The 20,925-nt window shown below is 44.7% G+C and overlaps 1 protein-coding gene and 1 long non-coding RNA gene across 5 annotated transcripts in view; both read left to right on the top strand.

Annotated features, from left to right (window-relative positions):
* Positions 1-20,925, top strand: part of GALNT17 (polypeptide N-acetylgalactosaminyltransferase 17) — a 606,009-nt gene that overhangs the window by 344,864 nt on the left and 240,220 nt on the right. The gene's annotated exons all lie outside the window — the stretch shown is intronic.
* The window catches only part of LOC139362948 (uncharacterized), a 36,797-nt gene continuing 22,030 nt past the window's right edge, over positions 6,159-20,925 (top strand). Inside the window, exon 1 of the long non-coding RNA XR_011622606.1 lies at positions 6,159-7,372. This is a non-coding gene — a long non-coding RNA (uncharacterized lncRNA). The remainder of the gene's footprint in view (positions 7,373-20,925) is intronic.

The raw sequence follows: 20,925 nt of genomic DNA, 5'->3' as shown, positions 1-20,925 counted from the left end.
CTACCCATCATCTAGGTTTTAAGCCCCGCATGCATTAGGTATTTATCCTAACGCTCTCCCTCTCCTTCCCCACACCCCCTGAAGGCCCCGGTGTGTGATGTTTCTCTCCCTGTGTCCATGTGTTCTCATTGTTCGACTCCCACTTATGAGTAAGAACATGTGGTGTTTGCTTTTCTCTTCCTGTGTTAGTTTGCTGAGGATGGTGGTTTCCAGCTTCATCCATGTCCACGCAAAGGACATAAGCTCATTCTTTTTTATGGCTGCATGGTATTCCATGGTGTATATGTGCCACATTTTCTTTATCCAGTATATCATTGATGGGCATTTGGGTCGGTTCCAAGTCTTTGCTATTGTAAATATTGCTGCAATAAACATACGTGTTAATGTGTCTTTATAGTAGAATGATTTACAATTCTTTGGGTATATACCCAGTAATGGGATTGCTGGGTCAAATTGTATTTCTGGTTCTAGAGCCTTGAGGAATTGCCATACTCTTCCACAATGGTTGAATTAATTTACACTCCGACCAACAGTGTAAAAGCATACCTATTTCTCCACATTCTTGCCAGCATCTATTGTTTCCAGACTTTTAAATGATCGCCATTCTAACTGGCATGAGATGGTATCTCATTGTGGTTTTGATTTGCATTTCTCTGATGACCAGTGACGATGAGCTTTTTTTTCATGTTTGTTGGCAATGCAGGAGTTTTGGTTTTTTTTCATTTTTTTTTATTATTATACTTTAAGTTCTAGGGTACATGTGCACAACGTGCAGGTTTTGTTACATGTGTATACATGTGCCATGTTGGTGTGCTGCACCCATTAACTCATCATTTACATTAGGTATATCTCCTAATGCTATCCCTCCCCCCTCCCTCCTCCCCACAATAGGACCCGGTGTGTGAGGCTCCCCTGCCTGTGTCCAAGTGATCTCATTGTTCAATTCCCACCTGTGAGTGAGAACATGCAGTATTTGGTTTTCTGTTCTTGCGATAGTTTGCTGAGAATGATGGTTTCCAGCTGCATCCATGTCCCTACAAAGGACACGAACTCATCCTTTTTTATGACTGCGTAGTATTGCAGGGCCCTAATGTCAGAGATCCTATCTGCACACGGGAAGTATGTAGTGCTACAGGACTTTTAGCAGCAAGGAAGTGGACCAGAGTGTAGCCTGATTAATGCTTATGTTACAGGAAAGGGGTCCTAATCCAGGCCTCAAGAGAAGGTTCTTGGATGTCATGCAAGAAAGAGTCCAAGGCGAGCCCATAGAGTGAAGTGAAAGTAAGTGTATTAAGAAAGTAAAGGAATAAAAAAAATGACTGTCCATAGGCAGAGCAGTGGCATGGGCTGCTAGACTGAATATACTTATAGTTATTTCTTGATGATATGCTAAACCAGTGGTGAATTACTCATGAGTTTTCTGGGAAAGGGGTGGGCAGTTCCCAGAACTGAGGGTTCCTCCGCTTTTTGGACCACATAGGGTAACTTCGCGGCGTTGCCATGGCTTTTGTAAACTGTCATGGCGCTGGTAGGAGTGTCTCTTAGCATGCTAATACATTACAGTTAGATATAATGAGCAGCGAGGACAACCAGACGCCACTTTCGTTGCCATCTTGGTTTTGGTGGGATTTGGCAGGCTTCTTTACCGCAACCCATTTTATCAGCAAGGTCTTTGTGACCTGTATCTTGTGCTGATCTCCTATCATCCTGTGACTAGGAGGCCTGACCTCTTGAGAATGCAGCTAGTAGGTCTCAGCCTTATTTCACCCAGCCCCTATTCAAGATGGAGTCGCTCTGGTTCGAATGCCTCTGACACTTAATTATAACTATATTTCTGCTCAGAACTCAGCCTCCAAGTCTTTTCAACCCTGTTGGGATGGTTTCAGTGTCAATGGATGGAAAACTACTAATAGGAGACATCAAGGGTGGGGGATTCTTGTTAAATGGGCCAACAGGATTCTTGCTAAGGGCAGGCCAAGGGCTCAGACAACAAGGGTATGGGGTGATGAACTTGATTGGATATCGAATTAGGGGATTTTCTCAAACCTGATTTTGCAAGATTCTTACTAAAACTGGACTTGGCATGGACAGACACAGAAGGCCAAGATCAAGGCCTAGTAGATAAGTGAGATCAAAGGAGCCTAACCAAGGACTGGTCAAGGAAAACATCTTTGCCAAAAACACGCTCCTGGTCCTCTTCCCCTTTGTGGCTTTGATGAACCCACCGTCTCAACAAGAGTGGGATTGGGGAAAGGCTGTCTTTCGGGACTCCCCGGAAACAGAAAGGAGCTGTCATTCTGTCCCCCCATTTCCCCTCCCTCAGCATAACCTTTAGACCACAGATACTTGCTGGGAAAAAATGATCTTTTCATTCTTTCCTATTTCCTTTGGCAAACAGAAAGGGCACGGGTGTGAATGCCAGTTGGTAATCCTTCCATGTTGCTAATCTCGGACTCCCCTCTTGGTCTGTGGACAGGCTCAAGACTCCAAAGACCTCGGTGCTATGGGGCTGAGGAGAGACAAAGATAAGAAGAGACTGCTTTCTCTTTTGTTTCCCTTGTCTAGTATTATTCTCCCCAGCATCCTTAATACACGTTAGTTCCAGAGTTACAATTGCAGCTGGGTTCAAACTTGCGCTGCCCAGTGCATGGCAGCCAATAAGTGAAGAGACAAGGTGTTGGGACAAGGAAGACAAATTTCTTTTGGAGATCCAGCAAACTGAGAAGATGGTGGACTAGCATTCGAAAGAATCATCTTAAGTAAATACGAACTTTAGGCTCTTTTTATGCTAGGGGAAGGGGGAAGAGAAAAGGGATTGAGACCAAGAGATGACCAATGGCCACAGACATCTAGGTGGCAGCAAGGGTCCAAGGATGTTGTGAAAATTCTTTCTCCTTGGTCAGATCACAATGCTCCTATAAATGTTTAACATAATATGCTTGCTTGTGTGTATACCCTCCTTATCTCCTCACGGGCTAATTTTGGGAAGGGACTATGATCCTTACTTTAAAGTTACATATAAACTAAATTCCTTCCCTAGTTAGCTCAGCCTACATGCAGAGATAAGCAAAAGCAGTTAACCTAAAAGATAACACCCATGGTGAGTGTCAGAGACAAAATAGAGTCAGTCATGCTAATTTGCCCTCCACTGTTACACAACCTAACTTAAAGAAGAAAAGCTTTATGATAACCTTATTCAACCTACTTAAGCATCACTCTCTTGAGCAACACATTGCCAAATGTAATTTTCTACATGTGGGTTTCTATAGACTTTGATCTCTCCAGGATAACTGCGTGGGAAGCCACAGAAGAAAATGGTAGAAGCTTCCCTCCCAGCCCAATCTCCTCCTACTATGTCCAAACCATTGGCCCTCTGAAGGTTGACTGAAAAATCAACTCACAAGAGGCAGATTCAGAGAAAAGGCATACAGATTTATTTAACATCTATACATGGGAACCTTCAGAGTGGAGACCCAATCCACCAGTGAGGTTGAGAAACTTATATAGTGTCTTGAGGTTACAGAAAGGATGCATGGCCAAAAACAGGTTATGGTGGTAACTCAGCTTTTATTGGAAGGACCAGGTTATGCTCGGGGGAGAAAGAAAGAGGCTTGGCTAGCAAAGGTGGCCTTGTTAGGTAGATGAAGTGTCACAGGGTAGCAGCCCTCAGAGAGAATGGATGTTAATGTCTCTTTTCAGACTTTTAAAGGTGTCAGACTCTCAGTCTCTCCTAGATCCAGGAAAGGCCTAGAAAGGGAAGACCTGGCTGCATGAATGGAGATTCTCTACAGATACAAATTTCCCCCATAAAAGACAACTTTGCAAGGCCACTTCTGTCAGCTGACCCTGCAGTGGCTGTTTCAAAATACACCAAAGTCATGTACTTTGGGAAAATATTTTGATTTTGCAAATCAAAAATAAAATTTAAAGTCCTCGAGCTGACTAAATGGACCCCCCTCTTGGCCAAGGGTGTCCCAAAGACATCTGAAAAACTAGTTCAGACCATGACTGGAAGTCGAGGGGTCAGATATGCCTCATTATACCCTCTCCCTTGGAGTGTAGGTACGAGTGACCAGCATTGGTGTTAAAGTAGAGATCATAAGACTGACAAAACAGACTCTTTGTAGCAATAAGTTTCCAAATTCCAACTTGACTCTGATACAGTATCACATGACAGAGAGCAGACCTGGAAAGAAATCAGAGTATTTTACCCAAAAATGTATTTCTTTGACATATTTTGAAATGTCTCTGCAAAGCTGTTTCTTGTGGGGGAAATTTGCATTCTGTAGAGAATTCCCTTCCCTTCCTAGGTCTTTCCTGGAGAGTCTGACACTTTTTAAGGTCCAAAAAGAGATATTTACCATCTATTCTCTCTGATGCCTGCTACCTGGAGGCTTCATCTACATAACAAGAGCCTTGGCTTCCATAACCCTCATCTTGACTCAAGCATTTCTTTATGCTGACTTCAAACTCTGCAGACAAAATTTAGCTCTTTTAACAAATTGCCAGTCAAGAAATCTATGAAGTCATCTACAACCTGGAAACACTCATTTTGAGATATCCCACCTTTCTGGGCTGAATCAGTATATACCTTCCATACATTGATTTATGTTTCTGCCTGTAACTTATCTTTCCCTAAAATGCATAAAACTATGTGCCCAAGGTGGCTGTAACCCCTCCACCTTGGGCACATGTGCTCAAGACTTCCTGAGGCTGTCACGGGCCACGGTCCTTAACCTGGGCAAAATAAAACTCTAAACTGATTAGGACCTATCTTGGATATTTTTTGATTTACAGTTTTCTTCATGGCCTCTGACATTGGTGGGAATGAAATTCCTAAACAACTTCCCTTATCTCAAGGTTGCTTAGTAGAAGCACTGGCCCCTGCTTTGTCTTTTCCCTAACTCTAGTCCTTCTTTCAAGTTATGCCTGGGAACATTTCTTGGAGGCACAGCAGTAGTAGCTCTGGGATATCTACAAAGGAGGAACCTAGGGACAGCTCTGTGGTTGGAAGGAAGTGAGGCCAGGCCACATGTCTCTGTTTCATTTTCATGCCACGTATACCATGTTATAGATCAATAGATTCAGCTGTGTTTTCCAAATATGGTTTTATGCCCACGAGGTTCACAGGAGATGGAGTAAATATCAGTTGTCTGTACTACTGAAGCATGACTATTCAAAAACAACTGGGCTACTTCAGGGGAGTGGGGACAAAGTCATGCCTGGGAGATTGTGGTCTTCAAGGAACAATTGCAAAAGCAAGGAGTCTTATTTTTCAAAGTTAGAAATATCTCACTTTCTGTGACATGAGTTCTTACACACACAAAAAAAGACATTTGGAGTAATTTCTGCATGTGAATCCTGTTTCTCTGACACCCTCCTCGTGGCAGGACTTTGCCTAGTGAGCTACCAGCTTCGTCCCAGAAGGAAGGTTTGGGACTCTGAGGGCCTGAGACTTGTGCATGGAGTTCTGCTCTAGGCAACAGGGAACATGGAAAGGCAAAAACAAACAAACAAAAAACAAAAACCAAAAACACACCTCAAAATCTGCAGGGAAACCTGAAGTTCAAATCCAGGGAAAACCGTCTATGAATGATAGCTGTGGTGGGGACCAAGGGGTTTCAGAGCCAAGGTGTATTTGGCTGGTGTCTCCATAGACTGCCAAAATTACACAGGCGTCCTGGGTGAGAACCTCTACACCAGCCAGGCCTTGCACCTGGATTTTATGAATTTGCATGTGGGAAAGACTATGGTATGTTCTAGGGCATTCTTTTTTTGTTGTTTTAATGTTTTAATTTTTTAAATTTTAGACACAGGGTCTTGCTCTGTCACCCAAGCTGGAGTGCAAAGGCCTGACTGTAGCTCACTGCAGCCTCAAACTCCTGGGCTCAAGTCATCCTCCTGCCTCACTATAGCTGGGATTATGGGTGCTCACCACCACACCTGGCTAGTTGTTTAAATTTTTTTTGTAGAGCTAGGGTCTCACTACATTGCCCAGGCTGGTCTCCAGCTCCTTGCCTGCAGCAATCCTCCTGTCTCATCCTCCCAAAGTGCTGGGATTACAGGTTGGAGCCATCACACCCAGTCTTTTCTAGGGCATTCTTGATATAATAGATGAGATTGCCCAAAATCCCACTGGCCCAAACTCCTCCTTTTTTTTTTTTTTTTGAGATGGAGTCTTCTTCTGTTGCCCAGGCTGCAGTGCAATGGTGCAGTCTTGGCTCACTGCAGCCTCTGCCTCCTGGGTTCAAGTGATTGTCCTGCCTCAGCCTCCCAAGTGGCTGGGATTACGGGTGCCTGCCACCATGCCTGGCTAATTTTTGTATTTTTAGTAGAGACGGGGTTTCACTATGTTGGCCAGGCTGGTCTCAAACTCCTGACCTCAGGTCATCTTCCTGCCTCGGCCTCCCAAAGTACTGGGATTACAGGCGTGAACCACCGCACCTGGCCCCAAACTCCTCCCATCTTGACCTGAGTGCTTGCAATGGTGTCTGGTGCTGCACAGTGCATTTTACGTTCTCCATCTGGGGCTGCTTTTGTTCTTTCATTCATTCTTCTTGTAGTGTATCATTCATTCATTCATCTATTTGCTCAATTAAAAATTTGTTAAACTCTTATTATTTGTTGGGTTCAGGGTCATGATCATAAATCGCAACAGAAGCTCTTGCCTCTGGAAAGAGCTCAGAGATTGGTGGGGGACAGAAACGTTTATCACCTCTTTGAACTGATGAGCTCACAATGACAAAGTGACATGCATGCTCTGATGGTAAAGAACACGGTGGTTGGAGTGGAGATACGGTCTATATAGGAGTCCAGTAAGTGAAGGCGCAGCAGAGGACGGAAGGTGTTCTGGTTTCAGGGAAGTGTTGGGTATGTGAAGGTTCTAAGGTGGAAGGCCATATTCTAGGTTCCAGCTACTGCAAGGAAGTCATTGTTGCTGAAGAGAAGGGATAGGTAATGGTGTAAAAGAAAGTTCTGGAGTCCCAAAGATCTGAGTTCAAATGTTGGCTCTGCTGTGCCACTGTGTGCAAGTTGTTTAAACTTTATAACCCTCAAATTCCTCATTTGTGAATTAACAGTATTCCTGTGGCCTAGGACTGGTTGGAGAAAAACCTTAGATGCATTAAATTACACAGAGTTTAACTGAACAAAGAACGATTTACAAACCGGGCAACCCCTGAACCAGAATAGATTCAGAGAGACTCTGGCACAGCTGCATTGTGGAAGTAGATTTATGGACAGAGGAAGGAAAATAACACACAGAAAATGGAAGTGAGGTACAAACAAAGATTGCTTAGCGCTTGCCTTATTGGAACATGGTTGGAACACTTGACCACCGTTGATTGGCCAAAACTCGGTGATTGGCAGAAGGGTAAGTGACCGTCTGTTTATACATCCGGTTCTGTTACAGTTCACTATGGACACAGAAACCTTCAGGGTGAATTTAAAATATGTAAGGAGGTAGCTTTAGGCTAAATTTAATTGAATAGGATTTAGTAATTCCCCTATTCTTTGAAGACTGACATCAGGGACCAGAGGAAAATAGGACTTTGTCACACAATTAGAGATATTGTTCACTGGATTAAAATGTTGGGCTCAAGATATATAGTACCCTTACATTTAAGATTGTAGTCCAGGCTGGGTGCCGTGGCTCACGCCTGTAATCCCAGCACTTTGAGAGACCGAGGCAGATGGGTAACCCGAGGTCAGGAGCTCGAGACCAGCATGGCCAACATGGTGAAACCCTGTCTCTACTAAAAATAAAAAACTTAGCCGTGCATGGTGGCAGGTGCCCGTAATCCCAGCTACTTGGGTGGCTGAGGCACGAGAATTGCTTGAACCTGGGAGGCAGAGGCTATAGTGAGCCGAGATCACGCCACTGCACTGCAACCTGGACGACAGAGGGGAAACTCCGTCTCAAAAACAACAATAAAAAAAAGAAAGATTTTTTTGTAGTCCAGTTAGAAATTAACAGCAATGATACGTTACAAAAAATAAGAGACACAATGTATCTTAAATACATATTTAAGTTTTGGAGGGTGTTTGGTGGGTAGGTTGGTTCCTGGTGTCTCCTGTGGTACAGAGGAGAAACAGCAGAAGCCAAGTTGAATGGGGCATTTGAAATTGACAGGTCCTTGCTTTGGTCATGCCTCTTCCCAGTGCTTCCTGTGTAAAGGATATGTAGGTCTCTCGATTATTCATACACAGACCCGGATTCAGAAAGGAAAAACTCTTCGTAAACTGCTCAGTTTTAGAAATCAAAAGATGGATCCAGGCGGAAAGAGGGAGATGATGTGATGTAAAAACCACAATCTAGGCAGGGGTTTAAAATGAATCAGAAAACGAACAGACCAGAGAACTTGCTTAATTCAGAGACACCCAGGGGACCCTCGAGTTCTAAAAACAAGTGACTGGGAATCAAAGTCAGCTGTCTGATTTTTGTATTTTAGAGAGTGAGGGTGGGTGTTTTGCGTATGAATAATATTTTGAATGCTATTGGATTTTTTTAATACAGTGGGATCATTGCTTCTCCTTGTGTCCTTTTTAAAAAAACTTTTTTTTTCATGCAAATTCATTAAATTTGAGATGCAGTAATATACTGAAATCTTGTCCATCTGATTCCCCAGACAACAGTTAATCCTTGGCACATTTTGAAAAGTACACATATAGTTTTAAAATGGAATTGTGTGTGACCCAAATGTGATGGCAGCCCTGTGGACATCGTTTCTTCTTACCCTGCATTCTTCTAAAAGTAGAACTCAGTATTTTTTTCTCTTTTTTCTGTTTTTCTGTTTTTTCTCTTTTTTCTGTTTTTCTCTTTTTTGTTTTTTCTTTTTCTGTTTTTTTTTTTTTTTTTTTTTTTTTTTTTTTAAAGTTCTCACTGTCTTGCCCAGGCTGGAATGCAGTGATGTGATCCTGGCTGACTGTAGCTTCAGACTCCCAGGCTCAAGTGATTCTCTCATGTCAGCCTCCCAAGCAGCTGGGACTACAGGCAGGTGCCACCATACTCAGCTAATTTTTCTACTTGTCGTAGACAAAGGGTTTCCCCGTGTTGCCCAGGCTGGTCTCTGAACTGCTGAACTCAAGGGATTCACCTACTTCAGCCTCCCAAAGTGCTAAGATTACAGGCAGGAGCCACTGGACCTAGCGGAGCTCAGCATTTAAAAAACACATATTTGGCTCTACAAAGCATATTTTGTGTAAAATAGATTCTATAGGCAATTAATGCAAGAGATCCTAGGGAAGGCTCGGTCACAAGCCACTGTAAAACTTAACGAAATTGCAATCACAGACCTAATTCTACCTTCCAAAGTCCTCATGGGCCACTGGTTATCCCCTCCTCCTCCTTGCCCTAGATCTTTGTCTTCTTCTCCCTTTTTTATGCTAAGCAGGTTATCTCTTAGCTTTTTCAGTCTGAATTCTCAAGCTCAGAATCTCTTTTAGCAAACAAGAGCCTTCCAGCAATCCATCCTTTGCAGTCGGGGATTATAAACAACCAGTACCATTTTTTTCCCATCAGAGATATTTGTTTTTCAGTTTGCATGTGTGTATTGGCTGAATCCTAATATTTGCATTTCATGATTGTGTTCTGAATTGGGAGAAAAATAACCCAAATCTCTCTAAGCAGGTACATCATCCTGTCTGCCCTCAGCAGGCCTAATCTGTATCCCATTTTTTTTTTTAATTTAGATTGTTATCTTAGTCATTTTGGGCTGCTGTAATAAAATAGCATAGACTGGGTGGCTCATAAACAACAAAAACTTGTTTCCCACAGTTCTGGAGGCTGGGAAGTCCAACATCAAGGTGCTAGCAGATTCACCTTCTGGTGAGGGCCCATTTCCCAGTTAATACATGGCCCCTTCTCCCTGTATCATCATGTGGTGGAAAGAGACAAGAGAGCTCTGTAGGGTCCCTTTTATAAGGCATGGATCCCACTCATGAGAACTCCATCGTCATGACCTCATCACTTCCCTAAGGCTCCACCTCCTAATACCATTGAGGGAATAACATTGGAGGTTAGGGTTTCAACATGAGGGTTTTGGGGGGACACAAACATTTAGTTCATAATGGTTATTGTGGAAGATGTTTACTGAACTTCTGAAGCAAATGACAAAGCTAGCTTAATGAGACATTAAAAGTTATGTAGGGCTGGGCGTGGTGGCTCACGCCTGTAATCCCAACACTTTAGGAGGCTGAGGCAGGCTGATCACGAGGTCAAGAGGTCAAGACCATCCTGGCCAACATGACGAAACCCCATGTCTACTAAAATACAAAAATTAGCTGGGCATGGTGGTGTGCACCTGTAATCCCAGCTACTCGGGAGGTAGAGGCAGGAGAATTGCTGGAATCCGGGAGGCAGAGGTTGCAGTGAGCCGAGATCATGTCACTGCCCTCCAGCCTGGGGACAGAGTGAGATATTGTCTCAAAATAAAATAAAATAAAATAATAAAAATAAAAAAGACATTTAATCTGGACATCATATTACAACAGTGTTGCAAAATGGACACTCGGTCCAAATCACCCTTCTTAGCTGTAGGACCTTGTGACCTCTGTTGACCAAAACAAACCCAAAAAGAAACCCCGCAAAGCCCAAACTGTGAAGTCTTAAAAGAGGTTTCTTCTGAGCCAATATGAGTGACCATGGCCTGGGGAACAAGAGGTCCCACGAAAGTGTGCCCAAGGTGGTCAGGTTACAGGTTGGTTTTATACATTTTATGAGACAATAATTGTAGGTAAAATCACAAAGCAGTACATGGAAAGTATACATTGGCTCAGCATAAAGAGGCACGGTATCTTGAAGTGCGAGGCTGTTGGGGCTGGTACAAGGCCATTGGTGAATTCAAAGATTTTCTGATTGACAGTTGGTTAAAAGAGTTAAGCTTTGTCTAAAGTCTCCAAGTCAGTAGAAAGAAATGCTTGAGTTAAGAAAAGGGGAGCTGTGGAAACCTCAGTTCTTGTTATGTAGATGAAGCCTTTAGGTAGCAGGCTTCAGAGAGAACAGATGGTAAATACCTCTCTTCGGACCTTAAAAGGTGTCAGACTCTTAGCTAATCCCTTCTAGACCCCGTAAAGGCCTGGTTGGTTTAATAGAGATTCTCTGCAGATACACATTTTACTCAGAAAAGACAGCTTTGCAGAGCCGTTTCAAAATATGTCAAAGCAATATATTTTGGGGTAAAACATTTGGATTTCCTTCAGCGTCTGGCATGTGACACTATACCAGAGTCAGGTTGCAATTTGGTATCTTATTGCCATAGTAAATCTGTTTTCTCTGTCTTATGATTTCTATTTTAATGTTAATGCTGGTCAGTTGTGCCTAAACTCCAAAAGGGGTGGGGCATAGCGAGGCTTGTCCATCCTTCCTGTCATGGCCAGGAATCCAATGTTTCAGGTTTCTCTGGGATCCTTTTGGCCCAAAGGTGGCTTAGATTTTTATTTTTGCCTTACACCTTGGACAAGTCTCCTAAGCTGTCAGGGACTCAATTTTATAATCTGTAAAATAGGGACAAGTATCCATGCTTATTGTTACCAGAAAAAGTTCCCAATCCAGATCCCAAGAGAGGGTTCTTGGATCTCACACAAGAGAGAATTCCGTGCAAGTCCATAGAGTAAAGCGAAAGCAAGTTTATTCAGAAAGTAAAGGAATAAAGAATGGCTACTGCATAGGCAAAGTAGCAGCTTGGACTGCTGGACTAAGGATACTTATAGTTATTTCTTGATTATATGCTAAACAAGGGATGGGTTACTTTTGAGTTTTCCAGGAAAGGGGTGGGCAATTCCTAGAACTGAGGGTTTCTCCTCTCATTAGACCATATAGGGTAATCTCTGGGTGTTGCCATGGCGTTCGTCAACTGTCATGGTGCTGGTGGGCGTGTCTTTAGCATGCTAAGGCATTATATTTAGCATATAATGAGCTGTGAGGATGACCAGAGGTCACTTTTACCACCATCTTGGTTTTCGGGGATTTGGGCCAGCCTTCTTTACCGCAGCCTGTTTTATCAGCATAATTTTTGTAACCTGTATCTTGTGCTGACCTCCTATCTCATCCTGTGACTAAGAATGCCTCACTTCCTGGCAATGCAGCCCAGTAGGTCTCAGCCTTATTTTACCCAGCCCCTATTCAAGATGGAGTTGCTCTGGTTCGAACGCCCCTGACATTATGTCACAAGCTTGTTGTGAGCATGAATGAGTTACTATCAGTAAAGTCTAACATCCAGAAAGGTAAAATTATGCCTCAATATAAAATGAAAATGAGGAATATATTTTATTCAACTTATTAATTCATGGGAGAATCAATAAGGTGTTAAGTCCAGTTCAAATGAGAATTTAACTTACAGAGGTGTATATTCTCCACCAGAAAAAAAATCATTACAGGAGTCATTTGCGGTGCTGTTAGTTTCCTACAACTTTGCAGCTATCCCTTCAGCGATGGGCTGAAAAATGCCTTCCACCCAAGATACCCACATTCCAATCCTAGAACCTGTGACTGTTACTTCATATGGCAAAAATATGACTTTACAGTTGTGATTCATTCACTCCACAACAGTCTCCAGACTGTGGGAGATTATACTGGATTTTCCAGGTGGCCCTAGAAAGAGAGAAGCAGAGGAAGATTTGACCCAGACAGGAGATTAGAAGGTGGTGTGACCATAGAGGCAGAGACTGAAGGGATGCAGCCACAAGCCAAGGAATGCTGGCAGCCACCAGATGCTGGAAGAGGCAATGAATGGCTTCTACCCTGGAGCATTCAGAGGGAACATGGTCCTGCTGACACCTTGATTTTGTTCCCCAGTGAAACTGATTACAGACTTCTTGCCTCCAGAACGTGAGAGAATCAATTTCTGTTGCTTTAAGCCAGTGGTCCCCAACCATGTTGGCACCAGGGACTGGCTTCATGGAAGACAGCTTTTCCATGGACCAAAGGTGAGCATGATTTCAGGATGATTCAAGCACGTTTCATAGATTGTACACTTTGTATTATTATGACATTGTAGTATATAATAAAATAATTGTACAACTCGCCATCATGTAAAATGAGTGGGAGTCCTGAGCTTGTTTTCCTGCAACTAGACGGTCCCATCTGGGGATGATGGGAGACAGTGACAGATCATCAGGCATTAGATTCTCATAAGGAGCCCACAGCCTAGATCGCGCGCATGCGCAGTTCACAATAGCGTTTATGCTTCTATGAAAATCTAGTGCTGCTGCTGCTCTGACAGCAGGTGGAGCTCAATCCGTAATGGGAGTGGTGGGGAGCAGCTGCAAATGCAGATGAAGCTTTGCTGGTTCACCCACCGCTCATCTCCTGCTGTGTGGCCAGGTTCCTAACAGGCTGCAGACCAGTACCTGTCTGCGGCCCTGGGTTTGGGTCCCCTGCTTTAAGCCACCTAGTGTGTAGTCATCTGTTACAGTAGCCACAGGAAATTGGCTACAAAGTTGCAAAGAGCTTTCTCGACCGAAAGTTAATCAAAGTATCCCCAGTGAGTCTGCTAGATGATACCCAGCACCTCACTTAAAAGACACCAAGGAATCTCCTACCCATTCCTAAGTTTGGACAGTTTTTCCTGACAATTGTAGTCTACAAAGTGCTTGGGATATATATAAAGTAATTCACAGTAAGTAAGCATTACTATATAAATTTTAGTGTTATTACTAGTATGCCTACTAATTATAATAATTATCATCATCATCATCAACCATCATCATTATTCTCTTTTATTTTCTTGTCTTGCTCTTTTCACTTGGTGGGTTGTTTTGAGTGGGAACCAATGATTCTCTTGACTGACAGGCTTCCAGGCCCAGTGGAAGAGAATAGTGGGATTATGAGTGGGAACTCCTTGGGAACACCCAGGAGTTCAAGGCTGCAGGGAGCCATGACTGTGCCACAGAGGTTGGTGCTTTCACCGTTAGCTGTGAGAGTGCAAAGGCATCAGATGTTAGCAGTGGAAGACCAAGGTGTCAGTGATAGACTTGGGGTTACCCTGCCCTTCCAGCTGGATATCTTGAGCTGCTGTGGAGATGCAAATGGCATAAAGGACAATTGAATGGAAAGATGTGTGGTTTTCAGTGAATAAATATCATGGAGGGCATGACGAGGGAGTAAAAATGCTTATGCACAGATCCCCTGAACAGGGAAAGCAAGGGTGGTATTGCCAAGTGAAAAGGAGATTTTGTTTAAAAAAAAAAAAAGAGAGAGAAGAAAAACTGTAGGAAAATTGACGAATTGCTGAAGGAATGGAGTGTGGCATTCAGCAGCATTTTAAGTTAATCTAGGCCAGTGGTTTTCAAGGTGGTAGGTGGATTTTGTCCCCCAGGGGGATATGTGGCAAGTCTGGAGACATTTTTGGTCATCGCAGCGGGGAGTGCTATTGATGTCTACTTGGTAGAGGGCAGGACTGCCCCTAAAGATCTTAACAATGCACAGGGCAGTTTCTTACAACAAAGAATTATCTGACCCCAAATGTCACTGATGCTGAGGCCAGGAAACTCGGCTTTAGGGTAAGAGTTGCAGACTCACAGAATCAGAGTCCTGCAGGGACCTTAGCGATTATGAGGTTCCGTGATTTTCAAAGGACATCCTTCAGCTCTCACAGGACAGGGGGAGGCGCCAGGAGCCCAGGGACCAGAGAGGCGGTGGAGGGTGTGGAGGGTGGATCTCGTGGTGTTACCCACATCACAGGTGTCTCTCTCCTCTGCAGTGGGTGTTGGTGCAGGGGTGAGTCTTTCTGCTGACAGAAATATATAAAGTAACCATTCATAGTAAGCATTACTATGTAAGCTTTAGTGATAATACTAATAATAATTGATTATCATCATGATCATCATTATCATCAATCACTGTCATCATTCCCTTTTATGTACTGGCTGGTTCTTTTAACTTGGTGGGTTGTGTTGAGTGGGAACCAATGATTATCTTGACTGACAGCCTTCCCTGCCCAGTGAAAGAGAGAAAAAGGATTATGAGTGGGAACTCCTCGGGACATCCAGGAGTTCAAGGCTGCAGTGAGCCATGATTGTGCCATGGAGATTGGTATTTTCACCATTAGCTGTGAGAGTGCAAAGGCATTAGATGTTAGCAGTGGAAGACCAAGGTGTCCCTGATAGTTTCGAGGTTACCCTACCCCTCCAGCTGGCCGTCTCCTGTAGCTGAGGAGACGCAAACTGCACAGACGACAATTAAACGGAAAGATGTGTTGTTTTCAGTGATCAAATATCATGGAGGGCAGTACTGCTGCTGTCTAGAGCCGGGTGTAGTGACTGGCACCTGCAGTCTCAGCTACTCAGGAAGATTGCTGAAGTCCAGGCGTTCAGACTGCACTCCAGCCTGGGCAACAGGGCAAGATCCTGTATCTTAAAAAACAAAAAAGTTTGAAAATACCTAGTGTGTTTTTATTTTGTGTTGAGGAATAAAAAATTAACAGATGTAGGACTGGTCACTAATAGTACTGGGAATCTGCTGGGCGTGGCGGCCCACACCTGTAATCCCAGCACTTTGGGAGGCCGAGGTGGGCAGATCACGAGGTCAGGAGATCGAGACCATCCTGGCTAACAACGGTGAAACCCCGTCTCTACTAAAAATACAAAAAATTAGCCGGGCGTGTTGGCGGGCGCCTATAGTCCCAGCTACTCAGGAAGCTGAGGCAGGAGAATGGCAGGAAGCCAGGAGGCGGAGCTTGCATTGAGCCCAGGTCATGCCACTGCACTCCAGCCTGGGAGACAGCAAGACTCCGTCTCAAAAAAAAAAAAAAAAAATAGTACTGGGAATCCTGGCTGCCCCCGGTGCCTGAGCCCACCCTTCCAAATGTCTATTCAGACCTTGTTAGAAAAACCTATGGGGTTTCAAACCCCATTTCTGCAAATCTTGCCGACATGAACTGGTTTAATTTCTGACCATAAAAACACATTAAACAGGATGCAATAAAAAGAGTTCTTTCTTTCTTAAGAATCCTATTGATACAATTTACTAAGGCATTTACTGTGTCTTACCCTGTACGTGGCTGTGAACATTTAGAGGGTGTAGAATTTAGGGCTAAAATTATCCCATCTCCGATATATATTCTGGACACTGGAGTTTTAAATAAATCTGTAGCTTATGTTTATGTCTCTTCTAAACATAGATGGTGAGAACTGGAACCAGAATGCCGGTAACTGGGGGAGAAAAATAAAGGCACGCTGGCTGTGGGAACATTTATCCTTCCTGGTGGCTGTGGCACACCTGTGATCCTGTGATCACTCTCCTTATATTTGGAGGAGTTTCCACCCTCTGAGCCCCGCCTTTGTTCGTTTGTTTGTTTTGGTTGTTTTGTTCTGAGACAGTGTCTCGCTCTGTTACCCAAGCTGGTATGCAGTGTGGCACGATCATGGCTCACTGCAGCCTGGAACTCGCAGGCTCAAGCAATCTTCCCACCTCAGCCTCCTAAGTAGCTGGAACCACAGGCATGCCCCACCAGGCCCGGCTAATTTTTAAATTTTTCTATAGCAATGGGGTCTCCCTATGTTGCCCAAGTGGGTCTCAAACTCCTGGGCTCAAGCAGTCCTCCCACCTCAGCCTCCAAAAGTGCTGGGGTACCAGGGGTGAGCCACCGCACCCAGCCTGAGTCCTGCCTTTCCAAGATCAAAGTAGAAATCAACTTTACTACTTTCCTTGTTCCTAGACCTTGTCCTGGGAGCCAGGCTTCTCCAGTCAGACCCATGAGAGTATATCATGCAAAACCCATCGCGATGACAAGAAGGAGAGACATTTAACTTTGAAAGGCAAAAATTGTACCAGTCTTAGTGGCAGCAGCTCATTTCCTGTGTGGACAAAGTGGCAGCTGGATTTAGGAACCCTCTTTTAATAAATCCCTTTTCTCCAAAACTAGCTCAAATTGGTTCTGGAGGCCATAACTAAAATTGCTGCCTGATACAGAAGGAGAAATGTTACTGTGGAAATATCTCAGAGACCAAATCACTTGGCACTCCGCAGTTTTGTGAAATACTGTCACCATGAGACAAACCTTCACTGCTCGCACCTCCTCAGCATTGCCTGCCCTAATTAGGTAGGTTTTGGAAGAACTCGCTAGCAACCATAACCTTTAAATAGACCAGAACTTGTCTTTTGTGGTGAATTCAGAATCAGTAGCTTTATAAGAAGGGCTTTGCTCAGTTCATGATGACTCTATGCATGATTGACTGCGTCTCTGTACCTGAATTTAAAAAAAAAAAAAAAAAATGTTGCAAGTAAAGAAAAGGCAAAATGTTATTTTTTTCCCCAGTTTTGTACTGGTGCTCAGCACATATGGTTTCAGGTAGGCTCTGCCTTAACATATTCCTGGAAGAAACTTCAGAAAAGAGGCCATGACAGGTGGAGACAGCTCCCTTGATTACAGCTCAGCATGGTTCAAATGACACTCTGGTAGTTAATTGATTCAGGCAAGATAATTTGTGTGCTATAAACAGCACAGACCTTTTATTCTCAACCGGTCAGTTAGAAAGAAGTTTCTCTAATTCAGTCTTAGAAAATGACTTTTTTTTTTTTTTCTTGTGCTGGAACTCATTTATTTGCACATAGAAAGATGTTCAAAGCTCTGTAGAAATGCCCAGAGATTGTAAAATCTAACATTATGTTTGCAAAGATGGCATCAAGCTCCTTCCTCCTCAGGCAAGAAAATTGCATTTGAACGGGCCGGGTCTTGAAGACCAGCTGATGGTGTCTGAGTCAAAGATGGAGCTGATATTCTCAGGCAATAGATCCACTTTGGGGCCACTCCAGCTGTTTTTCTAGGAAATCTTCCAAAGCAAACAGCACAGTGGAGCTATTCCTGTGAAACAGTGGCATGTCTTCTTCTGTGATCACGGCCACAGACATCTTCTTTCTTCTTTGAAATACATGTGAGAGGTTCTGCTCAGCCTCTGGAGTAAACGCCATCTCAACAGAGCAGCTCTATCCTTGGAGAATATGATTTTGACATCTGATGAACTCCCAATATTTGATGCTTGTTTTCAAGGCCACGCTAACACCAGTTGGGCTGAGATTAAAATGAGGTCCATAGTAACAGTCACAGGTCCACGGCTCTTGGAGACCCCCTCTTTTTTTTCGTCTTTTCTTTTGTTTGTTTTTTCTGTTTTTTTGAGACAGAGTCTCTCTCTGTCACTCAGGCTGGAGTGCAGTGGTGCGATCTCAACTCACTTCAACTTCTGCCTCCTGGGTTCATGTGATTCTGCTGTCTCAGCCTCCGTAGTAACTGATTATAGGTGTGCCCCACCACACCTGGCTAATGCCCTCTGAGGACTCTTACACAGTCCTGGCCGTGATTCTTCTGGGCGGCGTCTCTGCAGTCAGTCCTCTTGTCCACCAGCCTCATGCTCTCCATTTTCCTGTCCAACTCATGCATGGCATCCTCTGCAGTGCCTCGAACAGCCCGTACAGTGCATGGTGCCTTGGTGACACATTACTGACCAGAGACACCACCGAGCTCTGTTGCTCATGCTGCCCAGGCTGGAGTGCAATGGCATGATCTTGACTCACTGCAACCTCTGCCTCCCGGGTTCAAGCGATTCTCCTCCCTCAGCCTCCTGAGTAGCTGGTATTACAGGCATGTACCACCACATCCAGCGAATTTTTATATTTTTAGTAGAGATGGGGTTTCAACATGTTGGCCAGGCTGATCTCGAACTCCTGGCCTCAAGTGATCCACTCCCCTGGGCCTCCCAAAGCACTGGGATTACAGGCATGAGCCACCGTGCCCAGCTAAAGCTACTGATTTCTGAAGTCAAGGACCTTGTCTCTCATCACTGCCAAAGTGGCTGGTGCCAACCCCACTGAGGCCTTGTGCTTTCAAACCTACTAGAGATTTTCTTGAATGAGCCCTTTCATGACAGCCCAGTCAACACAGAGCTACAGAGGGAGGGAACCGCTGCCACCAGCCTGTGACCATAAGAAGACAAACAGACCACATCCTGCACTGGCTGGCACCTCTCTTTTCTAAGTCTGGTGGAATCCCTTACCAAAGGCCACTTGACAAGTCCTCTGGCAAGACTGACCTTAGATGAAAGCTGGGTGTGGGCCGGGCGCAGTGGCTCACGCCTGTAATCCCAGCACTTTGGGAGGCTGAGGCAGGCAGAGATCACTTGAGATCAGGAGTTCGAGACCAGCCTGGCCAACATGGTGCAACCTCATCTCTACTCAGAAAAATACAAAAATTAGCCAGGGGTGGTGGTGCACATGTGTAATCCCAACTACTGGGGGAGGCTGAGGCAGGAGAATCGCTTGAACCCGGGAGGCAGAGCTGCAGTGAGCGGAGATCGCACCACTGCACTCCAGCCTGGGCGACAGAGTGAGACACTGCCTCAAAACAAATAAAGAGGCTGCGTGTGGTGGGTGGCCTGGTCATGTGTGTGCTGGGCCTGGCTGAACTACACTTCCCAGAATTCCCTTCCTTATATGTTTTCCAGTAGGGTGGACTGCAGGAGGGATACCTATGGGAGATGTGGAAGGTGCAGGGGAAACAGCAGCCCCTTTGTAGCTCACCCACGTCACTGCTCATCTGCTGCCTCCACTTGTTGGCTGGGCCTGCCACAGCTCCACCTGCCCCTGGAGCCCCTCCAGGTTCTACCACACCTGGACCTTGTGTGGCTGTCGGCTCCACCCTGAAGGGCCCTGGCTTCTGCACGACATAAAACCCAAGGTTAGAGGCAATAAGGGACTTTGACAAGTTTCATTCGTACTCCTGGGCTCCAGCTCAAGTTTGTGGGTTTGAGCTTGTTCTTGCTTCCTTAGGTTATAGCCGTCATCTCCCCTTCCAGGCTGTCTGCCCTGTGGACTGCAGGTGCCAGCATCAGAAGGGAAAAAAAGGGAAAGCAAAGAAGGAAAGACAAAGTCAGTTCTAGTAGAGACTGTTTAACCAGCTCCCACAGTTGCATGAGGTCAAATCCCTGCAAAAAGTCATAAAAGTTATATATATGTACATTGATGTATAGGTATACGTGTGTGTGTGTGTGTGTGTGTGTGTGGTCGTGCATTGCATAACGACAAGGATACTTTTTTTTTTTTTTTTTGAGACGGAGTCTCGCTCTGTCACCCAGTCTGAAGTGCAGTGGTGCAACCTCAGCTCACTGCAACCTCTGACTCCTGGGTTCAAGCGATTCTCCTGCCTCAGCCTCCAGAGTAGCTGGGATTACAGGTGCCCACCACCACGCCAGGTGAACTTTTGTATTTTTAGTAGACACAGGGTTTCGCCATGTTGGCCAGGCTGGTCTCGAACTCCTGACCTCAAGTGATCTGCCTGCCTCGGCCTCCCAAAGTGCTGGGATTACAGGCATGAGCCACCGCACCCACCAACAGGGATACATTCAAAGAAATGCATCATTAGGCAATTTCATCATTGAGCAAACATTATAGAGTGTACTTATACAACCCTAAGTGGCCTAGCCTATTACACGCTAACCTGTATGGTAAAGCCTATTGCTCCTAGGATACGAACCTGTAGAGCACATTACTATACTGAATACTATAGGCAATTGTAACACAATGCTAAGTATTTGTATACCTAAACATACCTAAACATAGAAGGGGTACAGTGAAAATACGGTATAAAGGAGCAGCCTCCAACCTATTTGGCACCAGGGACTGGTTTTGTGGAAGTCAGTTTTTCCAGGGCTGCAGGGAAGGGTGGGGAAGTGTCAGGATGAAACTGTTCCACCTTAGATCGTCAGGCATTAGTTAGATTATCAGAAGGAGCATGCAACCTAGATCCTGCGCATGTGCAGTTCACAAGAGTGTTCATGCTCCTATGAGAATCTAATGCCACCGCTGATCTGATAGGAGGCAGAGCTCGGTGGGTAAGGCGAGTGATGGGGAGTAGCTGTAAATACACATGAAGCTTTGCTCGCCTGCAGGCCGCTCACCTCCTGCTGTGCAGCCTAGTTCCTAACAGGTCACAGACC

This window comes from Macaca nemestrina, chromosome 4 (genome assembly GCF_043159975.1).
Source record: "Macaca nemestrina isolate mMacNem1 chromosome 4, mMacNem.hap1, whole genome shotgun sequence".
NCBI classification, from domain to species: Eukaryota; Metazoa; Chordata; class Mammalia; order Primates; family Cercopithecidae; genus Macaca; species Macaca nemestrina.
This window is presented reverse-complemented; position numbering and strand designations above follow the sequence as displayed.